Source organism: Neomonachus schauinslandi, chromosome 8 (genome assembly GCF_002201575.2).
Source record: "Neomonachus schauinslandi chromosome 8, ASM220157v2, whole genome shotgun sequence".
In the NCBI taxonomy this organism is placed as follows: domain Eukaryota; kingdom Metazoa; phylum Chordata; class Mammalia; order Carnivora; family Phocidae; genus Neomonachus; species Neomonachus schauinslandi.
In genome coordinates, this window is record NC_058410.1 from 55,957,648 (window position 1) to 55,984,952 (window position 27,305).

Here is a 27,305-nt window from a genome sequence, read left to right on the forward strand (position 1 = left end):
CCTGCCCTCAACTTCTCCAGGAAAAGGTAATATTTTTCATGCTTTGTATAGTCAGACTCTAGGGCTTTAATGACAGATTTGTTTGAGTGCCTGAACAGATCTAATTCTCCTTCTGAAGGCAGTTTAATGTTGCTGGCAGGTACATTCATAGCTGTTCATTAGGAAAAGGATGTGTCAGTCTAAATAATATTCATATTGTCTGGGCAATCTGTGGGCAGATCCTTGCCATTTGGTAAAGAGTTGCACCCTTGGGAATTGCATATTTATTCATTTGCTGTATCAACATTTGTGTGCTTTTTATATGCTTGACATTGTGCTAGGTGCTGGAGTAATAGAGTAGGGAACAAAGTATGCTCATATCAATTAAAGATAAACTGTGTATGAGAAGCGCTATAATAGAAGCATCACAAAGGATGCTTGAAGATCATAATTTCTATCCCAATGCACTACTAAATCTCTTATAATAGAATTTCAGGTTTTAGGCACCTCAAACAAGGTGAGAAAGATGTTTTGGGTAAGGAGGTTTTCAAATCACACTTCCATTTCTGTTGCCTATTTTTTTCATTTTTTGTGTGTTTTTTCTGTTTTTAATTATTTATTTAAATTCAATGTAGTTAACATATACTGTATTATTAATTTCAGGGGTAGAATGTAGTGATTCATCATTTGTATATAACACTCAGTGCTCATCACACCAAGTGCCCTCCTTATTGTCCATCACCCAGTTACCCCATCCCCCCACTCACCTCCCCTCCAGCAATCCTGTTTGTTTCCTAGGTTTCAGCATCTCTTATGGTTTGCCTCCCTCTCTATTTTCATCTTATTTTTCCTTTTCTTTCCCTTCATCTGCTTTGTTTCTTAAATTCCACATATGAGTGAAATCATATGGTATTTGTCTTTCTCTGACTGACTTACTTCACTTAACATAATTCCCTCTAGTTCCATTCACGTCATCTCAATGGCAAGATTTCATTCTTTTTGATGGCTGAGTAATATTCCATTGTATATATGTATACCATGTCTTCTTTACCCATTCATCTGACAATGGACATCTGGGCTCTTTGCATATTTTGGCTGTTGTGGACATTGCTGCTATAAACATTGGGATGCAGGTGCCCCATTCGAATCACTATGTTTGTATCCTTTGGATAAATACCTAGTAGTTATTGCTGGGTTGTAGGGTAGCTCTATTTTTAACTTTTTGAGAAAACTCCATACTGTTTTCCATCTGTTGCCTATTATCTAAAGCAAATTGATATTTTAATCAACAATCCAAAATACCTGAACTTCAGAAAAAGGCCAGGGATATCAATCTTGATAACTCTCTTCAGGGGCTTCATGCTGAACTTCCATTCTTCCCAGCTCTAGTACTGGGTCAACTTCAAACCCTGGAAATCTCCATGTCTGTGTACTTTAGTACACAGTACTTAGCTTAAAGTACATAGTACTTTAGCTCTGCATAGAAATGCCTTCACAGAATCAGAAGTTAACATTAGATCTTTGACTTTTATCAAAGACAAGCAAGAAAAATATACATAAGCCTCCGGGTCTTTCATAAATTTGTATTTGAGGTCTAACCATTAACATTTTCTTTGTTTTTCCCTAAAAATTCCTGTGACAAATTTATTCAGATTTCAGATTCTTATTTGGCAGGGCAGTACCTGGTCCACAGCAGGTGCCAAATAAGTTTTTGTTGAAGGAGTGAGTGACTGAACTAATTAGTATTGAGCATACTATGTGCCAGAGTCTGGCTTCATTCCTTTGATAACAAACTTGTATGTTGTAAAAACTATTAATAAAATAAAGCCTTGAGAATCTTTCTGCTTCTTTTTTCACATTTCTGCAGAAAATATAATTGTTTCCTTATGGTCAGTTCACAGGCACAACAACACACCCTCTTTCATCATTTCCCTTCTTTCCACCCCACCACATATTTGCACCTGTATATGCACACACGTGTGCACACACATGTATATACACACACACACAGCTTTTCTTACTTCACCTTATGGAGTATAAGTAATAAAGGACTAGAGGGATTCAGGTGTACATTGCTGCCATGTACCTTTAATTCTGCTCTGTTTATTGTGGTAAAGGATTGGTCTAGGAACACCTTTTCAGCCTTGTAAAGCACATGACTTCAGTAAGTAACCCTGAAACACATAAATAGCTCTGAAACCAATACTAATTTGCTCTTTTTTTTATATGAAAGAAATGCTATTATTGGCTATGAGTATTGCTATTATTGCTCTTATTTGAACAATAAAAATGGCATCACACATGCCATTAGGTTGTAATTCTCAACCTAATTGTTGAGGTTGAGAATTACTTAATTGTTTTACCCTGCCTATCTCATAAATAGAAACAGGGTGATCATGAAATATGTAGATTCATTAAGTATAGCAATATCCGATAGTATTCCAAATTAAACTCAAGCAATTAAGTATTTTTTTCCCTTCATATTCAAGCCTACCGAACACAGAAGCTGGGTTTTCATGTACATAGAGGCTTTATAGTATTCTTCCTTCCTGTCTGAACCTCTCTCCCTTGAATAGTTTTCTTTCAGTTTTGTTTATTCTAATTTAGTTGCCTCAGTTCTAGAATATTCTTCAAGTGCCTTAAGTTGAGCAGATGGCTTCCTAAATACAAGACTAGTAAATTTCACTGTACCTGTGAAACAATAAATCTTCCATAAGTCAGGCGTGGTGGCACATTTGAGATTGGAAATATTTTGGATCCCGAGGTGCTTTTCTGAAGCAAGTTGGTTTTCACACTAGGCAGACACTTTCATCTTTTGAAAGTACATGATGGTCCTAGTGTACCTTAATAAACCTCCAGGGAATTCACAGGGGATGTTTTACAATGCAAAGCTGAAAAATAAAAACGGAAGGTTTTAAAGCATCTCTCTTCATGATCTGTAAGACAGTTTTAGAGAACCACAAATATATATTGTTAATCTTTTCAGAATTTAAAATTTGGGATTTGGAGACAGCTTCAAATACTTTGGTCTTTATCTTCAATTGCATTATGTGACAAGTTTAAAAATGCAAGCAATATTATTTGTCTTGAAAAATACTGCCCTGTATATTGGGAGTATAGAAGGATAGCCGGGAATTTCAGACAAAGGGGTAGCCCTTTGCTATTGGGGATTGATTTTGAAATTTGAAGTTCACAAATGAAAGCTTGTACCACAAAAGCTACTTACGGTTTCAAAATATTAGCAATTTTCAGGGTTAAACACACCAATAAGGAAGACCTTCAAGAAAATTCATCTTTGTCCAATCTGTCCCCCAGGAAAATCAAGATAACTGCTTTTCCTTTATTTTATTGGGTTCAAGCAACCATGTGAAAAGCTATGTAATCACAGAGTAAATAATGACCATGTAGTTATAGAGTAAATATTATTTTGTGACACTATAAGTAGCAGATAGTAATTTCTGCCTCCTGTACTATCTTTTGGTCATGTCCTAACATTGAAAATTAAATGATAATTATGTTTCTAATGTCTTTCAATACTCTTTCTGAGTATTCTACCTGTTGGTGGAGTTATAAAGGTCATAATGTTTTCTAGATTACTGTCATTTTATGTGTCAACCTAGTGTGGTTCTCTATGCAATTTTTTACAAGGATGTCCAAAATAATACGCTTTATAATGTTTTATAATTTTGAAAGGACATTCACACATACCTCTTGTAAGTAGAAATAAGCAGATTATTCTTCCAGATTAAAGCCCAGAAATATTACCAGAGTTGTTTAAGTTCATGCAGTGGAACCTGCTGAATGGGGGCTGATGCATTTTTCTGATTCTTTGGCCATGCTATTTTTGCTTATTTATGTTCCTTCTGCAACAAACATTAACTACTTTATGTTAGGCGCTGAGGATCTGCTGCAGCTACAGATACAGTGTCGTATCTGGGGCTTAAGGAGAGGGCAGGGGAATTGGTAGGTTAGTGCCAAGCCTGTTGCAGAGATCCAGAGCCCAGGGCAAAGTGCCTGGAATGGAATGGAATATTGTATGTGAGGGATAGTCCATAGGATGATTTATGTACATTTGTCATTCTTATTGGCCCTATGTCAGTAGGATTATCAACTCTAAAAGAATAACTTCAGCCAGATAGGGGCTTACTTACCTCATGCAGTATGAAGCCTGGAGGTCTAGAGGGCAAGGCAGTATAGTATTTTAACAATTCAGTCAAGGGAGCAAGGTCCTTCTCACTTCCAGTTACGCCATCTTTTGTAATGCTTGAGAAAGCTTTGGTGCCACAGATTTTACTACTAAGACCCACCCCTTCCAAATGTTGCTTATAATAATTACAGTTCCCGGTGTAGATTTGGCTTTTTCCAAACATGCAGGACTTGGCATCGTGGGACTCTTAATGGAGTTAGATTGCAGGCTTCAGGCAGAAAGCCCCTCCTTCAGCCAAGTGGTACTTTCTTCCATTTCTGTTTACAGACTGGTGGCCCTACTCTGGTTCATCCTCTCTTTTAGGACATGGGTGAAAATAGCAAAGAGTCAGCCAATGCCAACTTGAAGGAGAACTTCCTCCATTTCTTCTAACATTATCTTGGGTGCTGCCTGCTCTGTGTTCTGCATCCAGCAGGTGACTAGTGTGACCGAATGTCTCTCCAGTGCATTTTAAAGGTCAGCAGCTTCCCAGTTCTCAGTGAGCCAATTTCATAATTCTCACTTTCAATTACCAGATTCTGTGTTATTCAGAATTGAGATGCCTGTGAATGACATACATGTGACCTGTGCTCTACAAGGAACCAGCCTCACATGCAGGTAAAAAGAACAATAAGGCAGAAGAGACAGCGCTACTTCCATTTTATCAGTCAGAACTGAGTTGCTGTAAGGGTTTCTAAGAAAGTGAGGTTTAGAAGAGGAAAGGGGGTGAGAATGGGTGCTGAATACCTCAGACATCTAGCATCGGAATTTCTTGTATTTCCAGTGTTCCTTGTGGCTCAGACACGGGACCTGAGCTCCACCAGTCAGATCCACTCACATAAGACATTGAGCGGAATATCAGCGATATGAAGAGATTAGGATGGTGCAGAATCCATTCTGGTAAGAGTGATGGTGACAGCAGTGGAAGTAATAGAGTGATTTGTGCCCATTTCCCAGAGACATCAGACAGAAGCCACAGTTCTTGCAAGCAGGATCCTGGCCCAGCACTCTTGGTGTCTGTGACATGAGCTGTTGTGACGTGCCTCGAGATGGTGGCAGTTGCATCCTGCTAGGGTGGGTGCCACAGCACAGTTTGGGGCATTGTTTCGGGCTCTCTGGTCTCATTCTCTGGCCTTCTGAGCATTCTATGAGTGAGCCAACGTCACTGAATGAACTTTGGTTTCGCCTAAATAAATCAGAGTTGATTCAGCTGTTTGCAATTTAGCACTTTGGGGAAAGGATTAATGTAGCTTGGTGGCTGCTAGAATTTCAGGGGACCGAGGATAGGGAGGAGTAAAACATGACTCTTGTTCTAAGACCAGGTAACTAAAACAAATAATCATGTGATTAAATGAAGTTCTAGTAGTGAGTAAATGGGGCAGAAGTTGTCAAGCTGAGCATGACATGTTGTGGGATATCCCAGTAGAAAAAAAATCTAGCAGATTGGTGGTGATAAGTGTCAAGAACTTGTGAGAGAAGACAGAGCTAAGTATGTGAGAGATCTGAGCTAGACTACATCCCCAAAATTGGGCCAGCTGGGTTAGAAGGTGGGTGAGAATGACAAAGTAGACTTAGGTTTAAATGTCCCTTTGAGTTTTTATTGAAATTGCAAATAAACAAAGGATATCTGAGATAAGGATAGAGGTAAATGGATGGACTCAAGTCAGATGCCTCCTTATTTCCTTTTGGAGGTGAGTCCATAATTCAATGGTCAATGGAGTCCTCATGGAGAGAGAAATCTTCCAGGTCAGAGCAGGCCATCCCAGTGTACTTAGTTTTTATGCTGTTAGACTGGTGGAGGTCTCATGCCAGTGTGCTAGGGTCTACTCACCATCATACAAAGCTGTCCTGGCTCTGCCATGGTGATATACTTTCATGTCCTGTTTCTTACTGCATCTTTGGGCCTACAGCAGGCCTGGCCCTGGTCCATCAGAGCAGTCTAAGCATTTTGTTAGCTGAAGTAAACAGATATCCTGACACTAGAAGATAAGGCTGTGGTAATCAGCTTAGGACCTTGTTGAGGCATTAAACATCGATTAATTATGAAGAGCACAAAAGCCAGAGCAAAAAGCATCTCTATTAAGCTGGCGGGGTCTGTAAGTCTTGGGCAGCAAAAAAGAGATAGTTGCAGTGACCTTAGGGCTTAATTGTTGGGGATCATAGTTTTTCACTTTGATTCACTAGTGGCATATCTAACAGCATTGCTAGAATTTGCTGAGATAAATACTGCATTTAGATATAATGCCAGGTATAAAATATGAAAGAGGGCAGCTAAGAGCACATTCTGAGTTGTCCAATTGGGAGATGGGGTCAGCATACACATGGCAACATTTTTGGGTGAAATGTCTAGAGTCAATAGCGCAAAGCTTCCTGTCTGCGTGTAATATTTGTATGCTTTTCAGAGATGTTTCTTGATTTAAACCCTGGAAAATTGCTTGCATCTTTCAGATCAGGAGAGTAAGTTTGAATATGGTTTTACATTTTGAGAGTGGGTATAGAAGAGCTTGGCTAACTGTCTACAGTCTGTGTTCAGAGCTAGACTGTATTTTCCAGACTCCCTTGCAGTGGGTGTGGCCATGTGTACAAGTATATGGGTCATTTCCTGTCCTGACCAAGGGAACCTCTTGTGCATGTCCCTCTGTACTCGAGGAGGGAGCCTGATCCCTAAATCACTATAGGGAGGAACACTGCTCGCTGACCAAGAACATCTGTATTGGGCAACGGGTAGAAATAAACTCTTGTGTTGAGCTGAGATGTTTGGGTTTATGTGTTACCCTAACCAAGGCAGACTGTTAGAAAAATATCAACAATTTCAGGCTTTGTTTGTGTTTACCTTGACTCTGTGAAGCTCAATCCATGTTTAGTAAATCACAGAACTCTAGTGACACATCTAATTAATCACCACAAGTTCTTCTTGTCAGAGCTGTTTATAGTCTTCTCTGACTATTGGACTTCATTTCTCTGTGAAGTCTTATATTTTATATCTTCAGGTCCATTGGTTACTTGGGTTCAATTCTGAAGCAGAAGAGAAAAATATGGACTCGACATTTAGTTGGGAGAGTTAACCGCCCATGTTAGGCTTTTTAACTACAAGTTTTTTCAGGGGATATACATAGAGCAAAAGGATAAACATATAGTGGCTGGGCTGAGGCAGAGGTTATCAGTACTACCTTTCCACATAGCTGTCATCAAATCATACAGATCTGCTCTAAAATATATCTGGCAACGTATCTGTTTTGCAAATACTTCTTGAAAATATGACTTTGAACTCTGGGCTTTCCAAACTCAGTTGTAGAGAACGAATGATAGCAGTCAATCTGTTCTACTCGACCGAGGACTGGCACACTTTTTCTGTAAACAGCCAGAGAGTAAATATTTTAGGGCCAGTCTCTGTTGCAACTACCCAACTCTGCTCAACTCTTGAAAGCAGCCACAGACAATATGTAAACAAATGGGCATGGCTGTGTTCTAGGAATTCTTCTTTCTAAAAATAAGAGGTGGGCCTTCGTCTGTGAATACCTGCACTGGATGTCCAAATTTTATATCTGGATAAACCAAACCATTAAGGAGCTTGTACCAGAGGGCATTTCTTTCGTCCCTGTGGAATCAGGTTCGCTGAATTTTGCTTTGATATTATATACTCAGCTTGCCCTGAGGGACATTGTAAGAAGCAGTTGTCTGGACTGGATATCATGTTTTTTTGTCCTTGAATCCAGGGAGTTTATCACAAGAGGCAGCGCCTCTTTTAGGGTGCTCGGCAGGGGAAAAGCAGTGACTCCCCTGAGGCCCTGGAAGTTCCTACCAATGGACAAAGTCAATCGTAGTCAAACACAACTATCTTTCTTCTTTGGCAGCAGAGAAGCTCCAGAAGGTGCAGCCTTCCATCAATTATATATGCCATCTGTGTACTGATGCCACCCTACCTGCATCTTGGGTATCCACCATCTGCAATGAGATAGGTGCTGGGGTATGGTGGAGGACAGAGTAGCTGTGGCCTCTACCCTCACAGAGCACATGTTCTTTCTAACTTTATTTTTCATTCTCTCTGATTTAAACAGCATACTTATTTGTAAAAATCATGCTGGATTCTACATGCTTTTATGGGCTGCCTGACATCCCTATTTGGAGAGAGGTCAAGTATATAAAGACAAACAGACAGATGTCAGAGAATGGGATTTGCAGAGGTTGATTGCCCAGTTCCCTAGCATCTATCATACCTCTGTGCTAGCCCTCCTGTAAACTGTGGGTTTGAGTCTTAAAACTTTATAATCCACATAAAGAATAGTTAGTTTATGGCACAACTCTTCTATCATTCAGGAGTTAACTGTTGCATTCATTCTGAAGAAACTTTTAAAAATCACATAAGATCTTCACAGGACTGGCTCAATAGGCCAAGTCTTTGGTTCTGAGCTTGGTCATTATATGTGTGCTGAATTCTTCCTGTGAGAGCCAGGGTATTAATGCTCATGTGGAATGTTTATCACAATAAATAAACAGAGGAGGCTATTGACAAGGCAGTTCCAGACTTCGTCAGTTTGGATTAAGGGTTCTGAATTTGGAACCCCTAAAACTCTGAAGGGGCTATAAATGGGTTTGAGAGAATCCATAAACCATCTGTATTATATGCATAATTTTATACTGTAATGTATATGGAAATTATTTTCTGGAGAGTGTCCATTGTTTCGATTGGCATTCTCAAGGATATCGGGTTGAATGGCTTAAATGGTTTACATCAGCACTTTTCTTTTTTCTTTTTTTAAAGATTTTATTTATTTATTTGAGAGAGGGAGAATGAGAGAGAGCAAGCACATGAGAGGGGGGAGGGTCAGAGGGAGAAGCAGACTCCCTGCCGAGCAGGGAGCCCGATGCGGGACTCGATCCAGGGACTCCAGGACCATGACCTGAGCCGAAGGCAGTCACTTAACCAACTGAGCCACCCAGGCGCCCACATCAGCACTTTTCAAATGATCTATGCCGAAGGGCCAGTTTCTTTCTTTCTTTTCTAAAAAAATTTGTAACCTAAGTAGATCACCTTTAAAAAATATGAGAAAAATAAATTACTAGAAAAATTAAATGCTGGATGCTGCAGCAACGTCAAAGTGCTATGTACGTTTCTAAATGCCTGCTCTCAGTTTCTGTAACTGGCAAGTATTGGATAGATAAATTGAAGGAGAAGGGATTCAAGGATTAAATGGAGAGTTCCAGCTTTGGCAACTGGAGAGATGGCGATGAGAAGATACGGTACCCAAAAGAAGATATGGTACCCAAAGATATGGTACCTATTATTCTGCTACCCAAGCAAGTTTGGGTAGCAGAATAATGAGTTTAGTTGGGATTGACTAAGTTCAAAGTATCTGCATGACACTCATATGGCTATTACCACAGTTCCAGTAATTTTTGCACATGTGCTAGAAACTCAGGCTGTAGATAGAGATACTGACCTGAAAGTCATCAGTAATGACTGAAGCCATGGAAGCAGATGATATTACATTAGGAAATGATGTAAGATGAGGACAAAAGAAGAGTAAGGGTGGTACCCATGGAATACTAATATTTAAGGAATTGGCAGAGAAAGAATTGCCTGGCAATGAAATGGAGAAGTTCAGAGAAGTAGGTGGACAACGTTTGGAATATTACCAAAATTAAAGAATGGAGTTGCCAGAAAAGAAATGTAAGATTCTACATAGAGGTCTGGTAAGATATCCAAAAAGAGGCCATTGGATTTAGATACTGATATATTGATAGCAGTTTTTGAAAAGTGTTAGGGGCCAGGAAGAAACCGAATACAGAAATTTGAGGAGTGGGAGGGAGGGTTTGGGGTAAACAAACCAAAACATTTTCCCAGAAAGTTGAGCGCTTTTGTACTATGTAGGTAGAAAAAGGAAGAAAGAAGATAGGAAAATTTCCTTGAGGAAAGGCAAAGTTATGCAAAGAAGAAGCAACAGAAGAGAGGACAAGCAAAAAGGAGCAAGGGCATTTGACACCTCACGTGGCAAACAGTAGAGGAGAGGGTGAGAATCACAGGTGCCTAGGTCAGCCTTGGAAAGTTAATATTGATACTAGTTCTCCAAGTTGGCTTATAGATGGCCATATTTTTACTGGTTGAATTACTGGCTGTTCTCGATAGGACTGTTACCTGATCAAGCTTGTATCATATCATCTTCATATTTTCACTGAGAGCTAAAACTGAGATAGTGTGTGAAGGCACTGTGGAAAGAGGCACCTGATTGGACATTTGAATCTTCCTACCCCTTAGTTCTGCTTCAGTCTCATCTGTTTTGTTCATAACATGAATTTCTCACTCATTATGAGCGCTTAGGAAAAATGGTTATTTTCAAAACTAAACTGATTCACCACTGTTATAGTTTAATATAGAAGCAGGTATGGTTTGTTATGGTGAGATTTGGCAAGTTGGTCTTTGTGAGAATACATACGCTTTTAGTTTCAGAAAACATTGTGTAATTATTTTCTACATGACAGATTTCCTGGGCACTTTTTATTCTTGATAATTTATTTTCATCCCCTAGAATTCCAATAGAAATAATTCTTCCTATTTAAGATACCTTAACAGCAACTGGTACCCAGTTCAGTCTAATGTGTTCTCTATAAGACATTAAAAATAATCAATGTGAGTACTGGGTAGAGACTAATAGAAGAAGGATAGAGTAGCCCACTGTTTCAAACCATTTGCATCATTTTTGGCATGTCTATCGACAGCATTCACAGATGAGGCCAAAGATGGAATGGCTTGGAGCCTACACTGCTTTTAGGCTCTGGCTAAAGCACAGTCTTTAAATCATGCTCCAAAGTACAATTACCAACAGTGAATTTATACATCATAAAGAAGGGGGAGAGCAGAAAATTGCTTTCACAAGACAGCTCCAACTTTAGAGACATGATCTGTTTGTGTTACTCCAGGAAACCCTGATTAGTATCATCTTGAGCAAGCTCCCTGCTATAGGGAGCCCCTACCCTTGATTTCACTTCACTGCCTCCAGTTTCAACTTAGCTCAAGGAAACAGATCTCCTTTTACTGTGACTATTCCTCAGAGAACCAAAATATTGCTTTATTTTTTTGTTGTTGTTGGGGGGTGTATAGGGGTTAGGGGTAGACCTAATAATTCTATTTTCCAAAGACCATTTCTTTGTACTTCTGGTTTCTCTGTGCTTCTAAACTCTGTATTCTAAACCACAAAGGAAAAGGCAGTGGTACACTGTGTTGGCACTGAAGAAAAACGACCAGACAGAACATTTTTCCCCACAGTCAAACTGAGCTCTAATGACTGGGCTTTTTATTTCTCCCAGGAAAGAGTAATATAATTGGTCCCTGTAACACAGTAATCGGTTTGTGCATTCTTTGTTCAGTAGATGTTTATTTGGGAGATAGGTCTCACAGAATAAACTGGCTTTGGGATAAAGTCTGAGAATACATTAATTTCTAAATAAATCTTAATAAGTACATCAATAAAAGAAACACAGGGGGAGTAAACCATACAATGAGGAGTACCTGAAATAAGTACATTTATGTATGGCAATTTACAAGTAATAATTATGTTAGAACATGTCTTGGGTTGATTTTCTCAAGGGCATCTGTGAAAAATGAACATTTCTGAGTTAGAATTTCTGTCATGGAGTAGAAATAAGAAGTAAGAACATGTTTTCAAATATGCAGTAAAAAGATCACCAGCTCCTCTAAAGACCTGACACTGACATTCATCTTAGTACATAAAAGAGAAAATATGCTGAGGATGGGAAATGCAGGAGCTATAACAACAGCTGGAGAGGTGACTGATTCTAACGGATTGCCTGTGTGTGACATCAGTGTGCCACTGAATTTGGCGGGAAAGTAATTCACAGAATTAAGACAGCTGCATTAGTGTTGTGTTCTCTTATTAAAAAATGTCAACAGCTCATTGAATACAGGAAAATTTCAAGGATTTTATTTTTCAGGAAGCCAATATAGTATCTGCAAAAGTAGTATCACGAAAATGATACGCATTAGGGAATATGCGTAGCATAGGTTGGTACATTAGTTTGAGTTATACCACCAGTCCTTTTAAAGGGTAATATCCCATTAGAATGACAAGCAAAGGAATTCAAAAGATAACAGGCGTTGTTTTTGTTGTTATGGTTGTAGTTGCTTGTTTGTCATTTTTATTAGCTGTATTAATCTAAGGCAGTTTTTTAAAACCTATTTTGGATATCATTTTGTACAATTTTAAGTCTAGATTCTTTTATTCATTCATGGATTTTAAATGATGTATTCTGTGTGTCAGACAACCTGCTCAAAGAGAAGAATGTAACCTGTACTTTAACTAGTAAGCCCAGTGTAAGGCATCCTTACACATGAAGATGGAACGATGTGTAAACAGCAGTTGATAAAATTGTAAGCACTTGTATTTAAATTTAATTTTTTCCTGCAAGTGCAGTTAGTATTATTTTTTCCCCACTGGTTTCTGATATACTATTTTTGAAGGAGAAAAAAATGTTTTTGCTACCATGGCAACAGTATCCTTTTGCTTTCCATCACAAACCATAGTTTCTGGGTATAACTAGGAAATTGAAATGTGGGTAGCTCAGAATGATAAGGCCAAGCGTGGTAAGCATTCATCTAAATGAATATTTGTGTCATTGTTCTTGCACTCATGGTAAGATTGGAACTTTCAAGGTCAACATATTTGTTCATGGTTTTCACAGCGGCACTCATAAAAGATTATTGCCACTTACTGGGCAACTACTTTCACTAAATGTCTTATTAGCATGATTTTCCGAAGATGATAGGAAATTAAAACACTCCATAGTTCAGTTTATTTTACAGTGTTGAGGAAATGTAATACAAAGAAAGGGCATACACTCTAGTGAGTTTGAGGAAAGAAATGATCTGCAACTTGACCTGGAGTATGTGTAGGGGGGAGGGAGGGAGCACAGCAAAGGCTTAGAGAGAAGCTGATCGAGCTCATTCTGTTATTTGTTTCAGGGGTGATTCTGAAATGGTGCTTCTGTCTGTGATGCCCTTGCAATAACAATATTCTTTTTATTTTTCTTGATCTTTCACAGCCCGTGGATATTTCAGCTTGCAAGGTAAAATATGTTTTTGCTCCATGGCCAGCTTATAAAATCCTCTTTGGCTCTGCTATGACACTAGATAAAAACAACACAGCCTTTGCTGCCCCTTGCCTCTGCTTCACAACTCTCCCTTCAGATTTTCCTTAATCTCTGTCTACATTGATTTTAGATCTGGAACCTCTTTGCCTAACCCCATTTGGATGGGCAATCATATTCTGAACTGGCTAGCCACTCCTGACTTGGCACTTTCCTCAAGTAATTGCATTTGGAGGACACATACTACACCTACTGGAGGCAATCTTGGATATACTGCAGTGTCCTATTCAGGCCTTGGGGACACCACCCTCCTGGGGTCTGCTGTGCTCTCTGGGTTCAGCTTGTCCACGGAGGAGCAGAGAGAAATGTGTTTATGGGCCACAGACTGACCTGGACCTCAGAGCAGATTTGCTTTCTTAAGTAGATGACTGTATTTTTTTCTGCCTTGTCAAGGACACATCTAACTACATTTGGCAAATTCCAGGCTGCTTCATCAGTTGATGAACCAGGAGTAAACTGGAGTTTACTTTCTTATCCTTCACTATAGTCAGGATTCAAAATAATTATTCAGTTTCACCTTAGCATGAATACATGTCTAGGGAGATGTTTCCTGTTCTTAACCAATGGATTGATTCTCTATGTCAGATTTAAAGGAGTGCAGGATGCTGGTTTGAGCATTTTGGTCATACGGCAACAGGAATTGGCTCTTTACCTGGCTGCTTTAATGGGCCTAATTAGAACCACAGGAGAGGCTAAGTAGTGTCAGAATGCACTCAGCTTTAGGTCAAACCAAAGGGTTAATTGCCACCTCTGTCACTTACTAGGTATATCACTTTGGGTAAATTATTAAGCTCCTTTAAAATGGAGATATAATACTTATGTTGGGCTAATCTGAAATGCAAAGTACATTAACTACATTAGAGCAGTACCTAGTGCAGAGGACATACTCATTTCATTACTTTCTTCTCTCTAATAGGATTGAAAGGGACATGTATGGGGCTGCAAATTAACTGTGTATTGGTATGCTTCTTTTATCTTACTATCTGAGTATCTTCCACTTGAGAAACTTTTATTTATCCAAGACAGAGCTTTGCATGTCCAGGATGATCATATGTTACTGTTTTGACTTAAAAAAATGGAAATAAATTCATTCTTAATTTTTGCATCAAAATTACTTAGGCAGCTGTGAAATCTAAAAATAAATGTGACATCAGATCTTGAAAAAAATGAACAGAATGGAGACCTTGAATTCTTCCTCCATTGGCCTAATAACTCTTGAGGCAGAATAGGGCATGTCTGAGGATGTAAAATGGCTGGCCTATGGCATGGCCAATCCATTCCTTTCAGTCTTCTAAGAATTGATGTGAATTGCAGCCAGATCAATTTGGCTGTGGCGATTGGTATCGATTGTGTAGACGGGCAAAAAGAATGGATTTGCCATGTCACAGAATAGTTCATTTGCCTCTTGTAGATACTATAGTAGCCTAGGAAAAATTGCACAGTGGTAAGAGTCAGGAAAAGGCCTCTTCTCCTGATTCTTCCTTATCTTTACCTTGCCCTGTGTGACCACCAGCTAGACAGCTCCATGTAGATGCCCTCATGGAGCTTTTGAACACATTCCTGGGCTCATCTTCTTCTCTCTGAAATTACTTCCTACCTGTTATTAGGGGTACTACTGAATAAGCCTGAATGCTCAATATTTTCTTTCACTTCCCTCTCTCCTTTTCCTCCTTTCCATCCTCCATCCCCCATTCTAATCATGCATCAACTTCATTTCTTCCTTAGGAGTATACCTCAAATTCTTACCAAGGTTTTCTATACCCTTTGCCAGCTTCGTTGTCTCTTCTGGAAAATATTTATTCTACTTGCAGTCCTGCTGGATACTGCTGCCTGTTTTCTTTTTTTGAATGCTGCTTTGATTATTTCATTCTCTGACTTAGAACCTTTCCCAGCTTTGTACATTCCAGCCTGTTGTAGTACCTTTAAGGAACTCTCATATTTGGGTGAGATAGAGAGCAGTCCATCAAAATGCATTTTCCTCCTTTAAAGCCTAGAGTTGTCACTGAGAAGTGACAATCTAGGCAGGAGCTACATTTTCCAGTGTCTGCTTAAATCCTGGTATGGCCATTATATAGTATTTACCAGTGCAGCGTGAGCAGAAGTGGTGTATGTCTGTTCCATGCCAACGTGCTTGAGAAGTGGATGTGTCTTCTCCAGACTCTTTCTTTCCTTCTGTTGGCTGGAAAAGACTCTGAGGCCTTGGGGGACAGTGAGACTCCAAGATGGAATGACCTTAGATACCTGAATTGTGTGTGGAGGAAAGACATCAACCAGGAATATCTTCATTGAACTGTTACATGAGCAGGAAATAAATGCAATGGTTTTATACCACTGAAATTTTGGGTTTCCCTATTACCATGTCTTCCATCTTCCTAGAAAACCCTGTTCATCCCTCTCTACTAATCTCAGTTCACCACATTCATAAATTCAAGCTTTACTGCTATTAAGCCTTTCTTAATTATCGTAAGCCAATTTGCTTTCTCTAGTCTTTGAATTTCTTCATTGCTTATTTTCCACAGTGCTATTTGGTTTTTCTATGGTAATTATCTTTTCCTTTGTTCTTACAACAATTACGGAAGCAAAGTCTACTATGTTTCCAATTGCTAGTAGAGCAAAGTTGAAAAATGCCTATGTCCTATTTCCTTAAATTTAGCGTGAAGGCAATGAATATGTCTTCTATATTACTACATTCTTCAAAGTACCTGGCATGCAGGATATTATTATTTGATATTATTTGGGTTTTATTTCTCAGAGTTCAGAAGTTGGTTTTTTTTTTTTTTTTTTTTTTTTTTAGAATAATCCTGCTAATTTAACCAAGTACATTAAGCACCTTGATGAGTGGACTCTAAGGCTGTGGTGTTCAAAATCAGTGAAGGTGCTGACTCTCAAATTGAAGAGGAGAAAGGCTAATTTAGATCACTTTGGTGGTGAAGACTTGGTAAATTCCATCTTTTGATTGGAATTCTATGTGGATTTTACCTAAAGCCTACATGGCTAGGGAATAGTGAAGATATGGCACTCACCATCCTCATGAAAAGGATTCCATTTCTCAATAAAAGAAGATCCATATTTTTTCTTCTTAGGTGAGATAGGCACTAAAACATGAATAGAAAAGTTAAGTTCTTCTCACTTACATTTTTAAAATGCCAGATTGTCTCCCAACTATTATTAAAAATAAAATCGGAGGTAAAAAAAAAACTATAGAATGTTGAGGATCAATGCTTGCTGTATTTCTTAGTGGTTTAATGATATTTGGATACCAATGCTCTCCTATCAAAATGACTAAATAATGACTTACAGTTCCTCTTTATCTTTAATATCACTACTTCTTTTTCCTTTTATAGATTTTTGTAGTTTTACTTTGCTGTTGGCTGACACTGAAGAATAATTTCTTTTTCTTAAAAGGAACAATCTGAACTTTTGCAGCATAAATGCTAAATATGTTAGAAAAATATGCTGCAATTTAATAATGCAGAGGCTGTGCCAAATAATGCAAGATTGAACATTGGTCTAGTTTGAATTTGGATAAACTGCATCTCCAGGTAGAGCATTCTTTATTACAGAAATGTCAGAAAGATATATTTACAATAAAATTGACTAGTGGAAGAAGTAGAATACAAAATAAACACAGCTTCAGTGTAGTCATATTGGTTTAGAATTCTAATAAAATTAGTAAAAAAATGAGACAAGCTTGACTGATTGTTAGTGCATTAGAGTCACAGGTAAACTTTAATTCCTCATATTGTCTTTTTAATCAGGCTAACAGCAGCATTGTGGATTGTAGGAAAGTCATTTTGTAGTGGTATGACCAAGAGTTTGTGATAGTATAATAATCTAATAAGGAATAAGATGGAAAGATGTTTGAAAGGACAGCTAGCTGCATGCCTATGAATTAGATGCATTCTAAAATGAGATTTATCTATGATGCAATAAGATGTGTTCCAAACAAAAAAAGGAAAATTAAATTTGGGGAGGAGGATGGACATTTTTTTCTCTGAAATATGCCTGACTCAATTTAGTTTATGGAATGGTTTAATCAGAACAGTAAAATTCTCAAAATATTGTTTATACAAAATTTTTCTGGGCTGAGCCATATTGAATAAAATTGCTTTCTGTTTAACTTGTGTAAAACTAAAATTCAGCAAATTTAATTTTTGAAAATAAATTTCAAAACAGTTGACGAACAATTGCTACTGAGTTTAAGGAACGAAATGCCAGAAGTATCATTGCCAAATTATAAACTCCTAGAAAAATGATGGGTATAGAAAAGACCACGGTTGCTGCTGGTAGGATCTGAAATATCATTGTGATTTAGTGGAAAATTACTGCCTTTGGGTAGGAATCAAGCCAATGTCCCTAACTGATACTTATAAAAATGAACCAATCTGCTGTGCTTTGAAGGAAAAATAGCAATTATTCATATCCAAAGCAATGTGTTGAATATGTAGATTTATCGTCTTGTATGTTTTCTGTAACTTTTTACTAGATGGTGGCATTTGCTTCATCTTCTAATATTTACAACCTAATTACTATATAAGGCACTAAAAAAATGCAGAATAAAAGACTCAGTCAACTGCAATTTTTCTTGCTTAAACTGATCTCCAGTTTAGAATAAACTGGTTAAACAGTCTCTGTAAGGCCCTTGTCTCCACATCTGATGCTGGTGCTCCAAGTCCACATGGTGGGCAGTTTGGAAGGGAAGATTGCGAACAGGCTGGAACCCACAAACATGAACTGGAATCCCTTGTTTGTTCTTGTTGCCTCTGACCTTAGTGACAAGTGGGTCCTGCAGAAGCTGAGCCTTTGTCATGGAGTTAAACCCATGCGCCCGGCCCAGGAGTCAGAGAAGGAGGATCCAGGGAAGGTGATTAGGTGCAAGCCCGGATGTTGCTGCACACCCACCAGGTGAGCCAGCAGGTCAGCGGTGATGGGTGTGTCAGCTACACAGTGGCTGCCTGCTTCCTTCTCTCCCTCCCTTCACCCAGGTAGCTCAACTGGAGGATAAGTAAGTCCCTTTATAAGGAGCTAAAAGAACAGAATGAGGAAACTGGTCCTTGACCAGACAAAGGGGAATGTGAGTTATTACTATAAAGGAATGTAACAGTGTCTTGTTTATGTTCTTAACATAACATTTATTGACTTATCACGAGGGTACATTTTAGCATTCAGCTCGCATCTTGTGTTAGCTCATGTGGAGTATTCTTCACTTAGAGAATGCATTTTTGCATTATTCTATCATTATTGTTATACCTGTTGTTCTCCTTTGAATCTCACGTGTACATTTTATCAGTGGCTAAAGCATGTGAATTCTAGCATATTCCTTTGTCTTTTTTGATGAGTGGAGTGTGAAATACCTGACGAAAATCACAAGTCAGTAGCAGAAATAGATTAATCACAAAAAAAATTCACAGTTGCCTTTTGTAATATGGGTTAAATTTAGTGGCTGGTATTCAGAAGGAAAAAAAAGAAGCAAATGGAATTATGAAAAGTGGATGGATTGGTTTTTTTTAAGCATGAGGAATTGTGAGGAAAGACACAGCCATACTGATGTAAATGCAGCTTCCAGTAAATCTCATTTCTCTTAGCTGTAATTATGAAAATCCTCTTGAGCATTTCAGTATGTTGTGAGCTGCTTTGCTGTTTTTCACAACAGAGACGATTTCAGTTATCTTAGAAATCTGGAGCTGCCTTCAGCCCAAAGCACAGAAGACTCGGCTGGGTCTGTGCTCAGGGTCAATTGTTGCTTAAACTACTTTTAGAGTCTATTCAACATGACAAGCAGATCAATCTTTTCAATTCAGAACTGATGAAATTCTACATTTTAGAAAGCATTGCCTGGGGAGTGTGAATTCAATAGATGTTTTTTTAGGACCATTTGGTGTTTCTTTCAGCTATTTTACTAGGGCTTCTCTAAATGCAGAATACTAAACTCATTCGGATCTTTTAAGCAGGCTTCGTTCTCTCAATGTATACATATTGTTCCAGAATATAGGGAATTAATCTTAGAACATCATCTTGTAGTATAACCCAACACTGACACTGATTTTAAGTGGTTTGTGTAGAATAAGGATGTGAACATTCCAGTTGTACTGACACCTTATTTCTTAAACTCACAAACCAAATGCTGAGGTATGCATGGATGAAAATGCTAGGAAGAAGTGTACAATTTCTAGGCTGTAGCAAGTGAGAATGGAACTCACATTATTTACCAGTTAGACTTACATTGCAAGCAAAATGCTTTCATATTTGAGTCACAACTAACTATATTCAAAAATATATTGGTATAAAGGCAAATGTATCTTGTACAGAAAGTAGAAGGCCGATAGGGAGCTGCAGGCAGATGGCACCTACAGTGCAATCACTTGTGAAAAAAAATCTTGATTTCTATCTTTACGTAAACTAATGACTCACCCTTCTTAACAAAGAATTTGTGGAAAATTTTGAATTTCTTTGTTACACTTCCTGAAGTTTTTTTTTTTTTTTTAAAGATTTAATTTATTTTTTCGACAGAGAGAGACACAGCGAAAGAGGGAACACAAGCAGGGGCAGAGGGAGAGGGAGAAGCAGGCTTCCCGCCCAGCAGGGAGCCCAATGAGGGGCTCGATCCCAGGACCCTGGGACCATGACCTGAGCCGAAGGCAGATGTTTAACGACTGAGCCACCCAGGCGCCCCTCCTGAAGTTGTTTCTAATTGACTTTTTTGGTAGATTTAGGTAGGCAGCAAAGGGCATTGACCTGCGGTCCTAGGTGGAAAAATCCTTGGAATAGAAATTTCCCTCTTCTGTATTTAAAGATAATAGGATGATATTGGGAAATAGAAAATATTCCAATAGGAATTCCTTAATGATGTCGGTAGTGCCTTCCAGCAGAACATGCTAAAGTGAAGCTGAGTCTCTCCAGTTACTCTCTTTGTCCCAATGCTAAATCCATGATTCTGGCATTGATATTCTAGGGAAACAATAGTTGAACAAAACAATGGAGGTACACGAAGAGAGACAGAAAACACTTCTGGCGGGGCCACACGTTGTAAGGGACTGTAGTGAATTTTAGTGATACACACTTTGTAACTGTACTTGTCTTTGAACACCTCTGGTTTTAACAGCAGTTATCTTGATTGTGAAGCCCATTGAACATTTTAATGTTTTTGTTAGAAGTCCTAGTGTTGCTTGCCATCCATTTATTTAAAGTGCCATTAAGGAAGGTTGAAATTATGTGCCTAACATAACCCTCCTTCCTTTGGAGAGATCAGAGATGGTGCTGCGAGCCTGGTTTCTAGCAGGAGAGAAGGCTCTGAACCATTTTATACTCTGAATTTCGATTGGTTGAAGATTTGGCTTCTCAGGCTGCTGAGGCTGCAAAAGGAGTGAGGAGAACTAACCAGCCACTAAATTTTGAAACACCGAGGAGGTCAGAGAAGCCAGGGTTATTATCATCTCTCAGTGAGCACATAAAGCATTAAACTTTTTCAGTCTCATTTCGGCGACAGAGATTTTGACAAGAACATAAAATAAAAACCTCACAAATTCATGCTGCTGACAATGATTATAACAAGACCAGGGAATGGTATAAATGTCAACATTTCTTGAATCAATTTGAAGATTGTGATCTTGCAGACCTCCACAGACACTGCAAATTATTATGGTAGAATTTCCCCATTTGTGATTATATTATTGGAAGAGGTGAAGGGATTTCAATATCACACCTGACAAAAAGGGATTGTAAACTCACCACCACATTCTGAAGGCTAAAAGATTTTCACAGAATTATAAGGCTTGTTTCTGAATCCTCTTGCAAAATACATAAAACGAGCACGATAACTTCCAAAGATCCATGTATAAAAATATGTTGGCTCATACTAACCTCATGGTTGTCAATGATTTAAAAAAAAAGTCTTCCTAAATCTTTCTGTTACATATGTTATTTGAAATTTATAGTTAGCCTCTTTTTACTAACAGCTTTTCATGGAGTTATTTTTGGTCATAGAATAATGTCTTTGTGCAAGAAATCTATGCTTCTTTGGTTATTGCAACCAAGTAGACTCTTTTTAACCACGTGATAGAATCACCAGATTGATAGAAGTCAGCATTTTGAGTGAAACTTGTACCAAATAGAAATTAAATGGAACTTTAAACAGGCATGAAAAAGCAAAGAGTGTACATTATCCTAAATATCTACATCTTATTTAAAATTCTTAAAAGGAAGCATTTTTTTTTTAACTGCTTCTTTCTGATTCCAGAGTGTTAATTTAAAGAAGCCAAGGAGCCACTAGGTGTTGCTCTAAGACAGCTTCCTGTGACAAACCAGCAAACTGCTTTATGGGCTTGAGATTTCATCGGTCATTATAATTTCCTTAAAAACGCTAAGATTAAATCTGAGGCTTAGAAAATTAGCTTTAAATAGTACCATGATCATCTACTAAAATATGCAGGGCATACACGCGTGTGCACCTCCCCCACCCCTCTGAAATGCCTTGTAAATGAAAATCAAATATAAAATCCTATGTAATACCAATGGTACCATTCGTTTAATACCAAAATAATCAGTTTCTGTGTGACAAACACAACTATCTTTTTCATATACCTGAGCTGTCCCCAGCAGTTGCTTTGATTCTTAATTACTGACACTTCTGAACTGTAGAATTGTTCTGGCATCAGGAAAATGGAACCATTGTTTTAGCCAAGGCTTTTTACCTTATCAAGCAGCTTTCTCAAAAGGACTTTTGGACCTGGGTAATATGACACCCACCACCCCCCCTTCCCCAATCTAATAATCCAGTAATCTATCCTGTATTCTGTGACATTTGACCCACATGTGAAATGAGTTTTCTTGGTTCGTTGATGTTTCTCCATAGTTGAAAGTTACTCTATGCTCTAGCTTGGCAAATTTATACTGGTCGTTACAAAAGCCAGGACTAGAATATTAGAAATGCTGCAATACAAAAATGAGATGAACTAGAAGAATTTTGAGGAAGATACTGAATAATATCAGGTTTCTGCACAGGAGTTTCTGTGGCTCTGCATTTTATAGGGCTCTATAGTTTTGTGAAGAAGAATAGGACAGAAATGCTATTTTGGTAAACAGAACATGGATATAGCATAAAAAATGACCAGTAGTTGTCTCTTAGAGCCCAAATCATTCATGGTTTCTCATCTTTTAATTAATACAAAGGAATATAAAAAACTAAATCACAGTGAATTAGAATTCTGCTTCCATTCCATTTTTTTTTTTTTTATAAAGGCCTTGGTAGGCTGTTTTCCAAAAGAGGTAATAAAGATCTTCTCTACACCATTTTTGATTCTACATCTTTGGCTAAGATCAGCCATTGAATCAATGCATCAGGGACTTAAAGGACTTAATCTTGTTCATGCCAAGGAAATAGGTTTGTTGATCTAATACCTTTTATATCATCAATGATTATGACATATCATCTACTAATACGGTTTTCCTAAATAATTATAAAATAATTTGCAACTGCAAAAATATCACAGCTGTAAACAATGTCGTATTTTTTCGGCCATCTTGTATGTACAGTTACCTCTGAGTAAAATATTTAGACTGAATTTGTATATACCAACCTTATTAATATATTTGGGGTGAAAAACGTTAACAAAAATACACAAGTTCTTGTTTATCTTGCAATTTGCCTGTGATGGATACTTTTTTTAAAAAAAGGAAGGTTGTTGCAGTAATGGAGTCATTAAGGAAACAACTTCTAGGGCTAGAGAGCTTGGGTTTGAATCCTGTCTTTGCCATTTTCAAGCAGATTAACTGATTAACCTTTTTAAAGCTTTGGTTTCTCAGTTGTTAACTTGTAAACACTATAGCACTCATGGTGCTGTTATAAGAATTACAAGAAATGAAACATATTAAGAACCTGACTTAGTATTTGTATGATGGAAAATGTCCAATAAACATTACATTGAACTCTGTCTTTCTGTCTACTTTAGTATTTGGTCTCAAGGAGAGTTACAGTGTTCTCCAGAGGTGACTATTACAAATAACTAAAATTTATCTCCTTTAAAGCACCAAATATTTTTTCTATTTTACTCCTTAATACAGAAACTTTAAAAAATATAGTGCATATTTTCAAGAGCACTGACAGAGTATGCTGACAGAATACACTCAGCATGGTTTAACCATTTCTAGGTAGCTCAGGACCAACAATGGAGACAAATGATCATATTCTTGCTTTAGTAAGATTATCTTTTAGGTGTCAATGCACAGTGAGGGATCCTTGCCTTTTCACTGGGCCAAACCATGTTGGTATACTTATCAGATTCCTATATTTGTTTTGCAATACTTTTTAAAAATCTTTTCTCCTATGTGGATTATAATTGAAGATCAGAGACTGAGAAGAGAAATGAGACAATGTGTATAGCACATAATATAATCTTGGGAGAATTTGTTTGGGAGGCAGAAACTGAGATCTGGTTAAGGGGGCTCATGGAGCCAGGACTAAATCTCCCCTGCTGGGTTCTGCTGTGCTCTGGCAAGATCTCATCATAGGCAGGGCCAGGGTTTCATACTCTTGTGGACTGGAAGAGGGAGAGGTATCTTTGTGCTTCCATGGAGTTACTACCTACAGCTCAGTATGTTGATGCCTAGTCTTGACAGCCTCTCACCCTGAAAGCACCTACATAATGCACATCTCTAGAGTCACCATGGGTGACTTGGAGATATAGGTGTCAGCACTCTCAGCTGTCATTTCATTTTTGCTATCAGGATGATAAAATGTGACAGTGTGTAGCACTTTCCTCCCTCAGCTCACCTCTCTAGATCCTTCTAGTTTGCCACCATGCCAGAAACCCCACTTTGTTAGAATATTTTCCAAACGAAAGCTAATACTTCAAGACCACTCAGGGAAACAGTATGAGTTGTGTACACAAATTCTCATCTAGTTTTACTGTTGCTCAGAGGTATTTTTTGCTTACCTTATGGTTGTTGGCTGAGTTCTGGAGGACACGGGTTTGATAGGTGCTACCTCTGGGTCAATGAAGCGTTACATCTTCTTTTCTTGCTGGACCAACTGTGAGGCTTGACATGCCATGTACTAGATGAGAAGACATTGCCATTGCCTAAAAATGCTACCCTTCAATTGTAACTCCAGTATCCCATTTTTTGAGTCTAATCTCCATCATTCACCATCTCAATTCCATTCCTCCTCTCTGCTTCTTCTCAAACCTCATTAAACTCCCAGGACTTTGACCTTCCAATTTTTCTTCATCATCAGCTTCTTTTGTTTTTATTACCTTTTCCAGCCAGAGCAGATGACACAATCCCATTGCTATATTGCATTAGTAAAAAATTTTTTACTCTCACCTATCCCTTCATGCTTCTATTTCACTCACCTAAAATGTTTTAACAGTATAGAATGCAATTGGTTTTACAACTTGGCTGCTGAGCAGTATGGAGGTGGGAGGCAGAGGTGCAGGAAACAGTTCTAACGGATCTAGACAACTCTGTAGATTGGGGACAGTGAAGACAATAAGACCTCTGCAAGAACCACCAGTTCCCTATGTGTTGCTAGTCATCTGCCTTTCCATTCTCCATAACGCTGTCACACAAACTGTCAGTTTCATTAAGCTCTCATTAGACTCTATGTCTCCTATATCCTCTTCACTTCTAGTGAGTGTTTCACTGCCTACTTTCCAGAAGATGCAGAGGTTATCATAAACTTCTCGACTTCTTGAGTACTGCCATCGATTTTCTTTGTTTCCGTTTTTCTATGAGTTTAGTGGATGAGTAATCTCTTCTCCTATTTGCAACTATCTTCCCACCTGTGCTCTGCATACCCCTACCTTTTGTTCTCAGGTATCTCAGTTCATCAGTGATGATGGAGTGTACCAGTTCTCTTAACAGTCCTTCATCCCTCCTGGGTCCCTTAGGAAACATTTCTTTCTCTTGGCTCCCACTGGTCAAATCTGGCAAATTTGAGCATCAAAATAAATAATGAAAGTGAGGTGTAGAATAAAGTAAGAAAGCCATGAGTTCAGACTGAGTTAAATAAATACCTGAAAAAATGGAAAAATAGTGGGAGAAAAGCTCTTTCTTGCATGCTGACAAATAAAAAAAAATTGAATTAGAAAATAATAATTTGGCAGCTCCTGTATTGTTTCAGGTAAGGATTACCTATGGATGCCAAAACTACTGGGCAAATGTTTTTAGAAGTAACAGGGTATTTACCTAGTCTCAAAGAATTTTCCCAGATGTTTATTAATTACAAAAAGGTAATTAGTAACTTTACAGAGAAGGAAACTGGCAGACACCACCTTAATGAAATGATCACAGTTAACATCTCCAGCAAGGGGACAAATAGATGTCTGCATTTTCTAATAGGATGCCATGAGAAGGACACAACCTCATTTTTGTGGTCTTTCTATAAAAAATGCATAACCTGAATCTAATTGTGAGGAAACTGTAGACAAACCTAAACAAGTGATGGTCCACAAAAATAAATGGTCTCCAGTCTTCAAAAATATCAAGGTCATGGAAGAGAAAGAATATGGAGCTTCCAGAATAAAGGAGAAAAAAGAGACATGACAACTAATGAAAAACAGCATGTGACTTTAGATTGGAGCCTGGGCTCAACTTTATTTCTTTTGCTAAAATGTCATTAAGTGAGGTAACTAAGAAAAATTTACATGAGGCCTGTTGATTAGATAATAACATTGTATTAGTGGTTTTTTTCCCCAACTTTATTGAGTTATTATTGACATTCAACTTATGTTAAGTTCAGGGTGTGCAATGTGATGATTTGATACATGTATGTATTGAGAAATGATTACCACAGTAAGATTAATTAATAGTTCCATTCTCTCACATTACTAACTTTTTTTGTGGTGATAATATTTAAGATTTAAGTTGTTCTTTTCACAACTTTCAAGTATAATATTGTTAGTTACAGTTACCATGTTGTACATTAGATCCCCAGAATTTATTGATCTTATAAATGGATGTTTATAACCTTTGACCAATATCTCCCTCTTTCTTCCACCCTGAGCCCTTGGCAACCACCACTGCACCCTCTGTTTGTGTGCAATCTGTTTAGATTTCACAAATAAGTGAAGAAATACACTATTTGTCTTTCTCTGACTTACTTCACTTAGCATAATATCCCTAAATTCATCCATATTATCACAAATGGCAGGATTTATTTTTTTAAATTGAGTTATAATTGACATACAAATATTATTTCAGATGTATAATATAATGATTATTATTTGTATGTTGTGTGAAATGGTTGCCACAATAAGTCTAGTTGACATTGGTCACCAATAGTTATACATTTTTTTTCTTGTGATAAGAACATTTAAGATCTACTCTCTTAGCCAAATAAACAATACGGAATTATTAACTATAGTCACTATGCTATACATCAAATCCCCAAGACTTATTTGTTTTATAACTGGAAATTTGTACCTTTTGACCACCTTCACCCATTTCACCTACCCCCTGCCTCTGGCAACCACCAATCTGTTCTCTGTATCTGTGAGCTCAGGTTTTTTTTTTTTTTTTTTAAACATTACGCATATAGGTGAAAACATACAGCATTTGTCTACCTCTGTCTGACTTATTTCACTTAACAGAATGCCCTCCAAGATTATCCATGTTGTCACAAATGGCAGCATTTCCTTCCTTTTTAAGGCTGAATAATTTTCCATTGTGTATGTGTGTGTATATATATATGTATATATATGAATGGATAAATAAAAAGTGATAATAAAGAAAAAAGTTATATATTCTTTATCTGTTCACCTATTGATATATATGTGAATAGATAAATAAAAAGTGATATTAAAGAAAAAAGTTATATATTCTTTATCCATTCACCTATTGATGGATTCTTAAGTTGTTTCCATGCCTTGGCTATTGTGAATAATGCTGCAGTGAACATAGGGGTGCAGATATCTCTTTGAGATAGTGATTTCATTTTATTTGGATATATACTCAGAAGTGAAATTGCTGTATGATGTGGTAG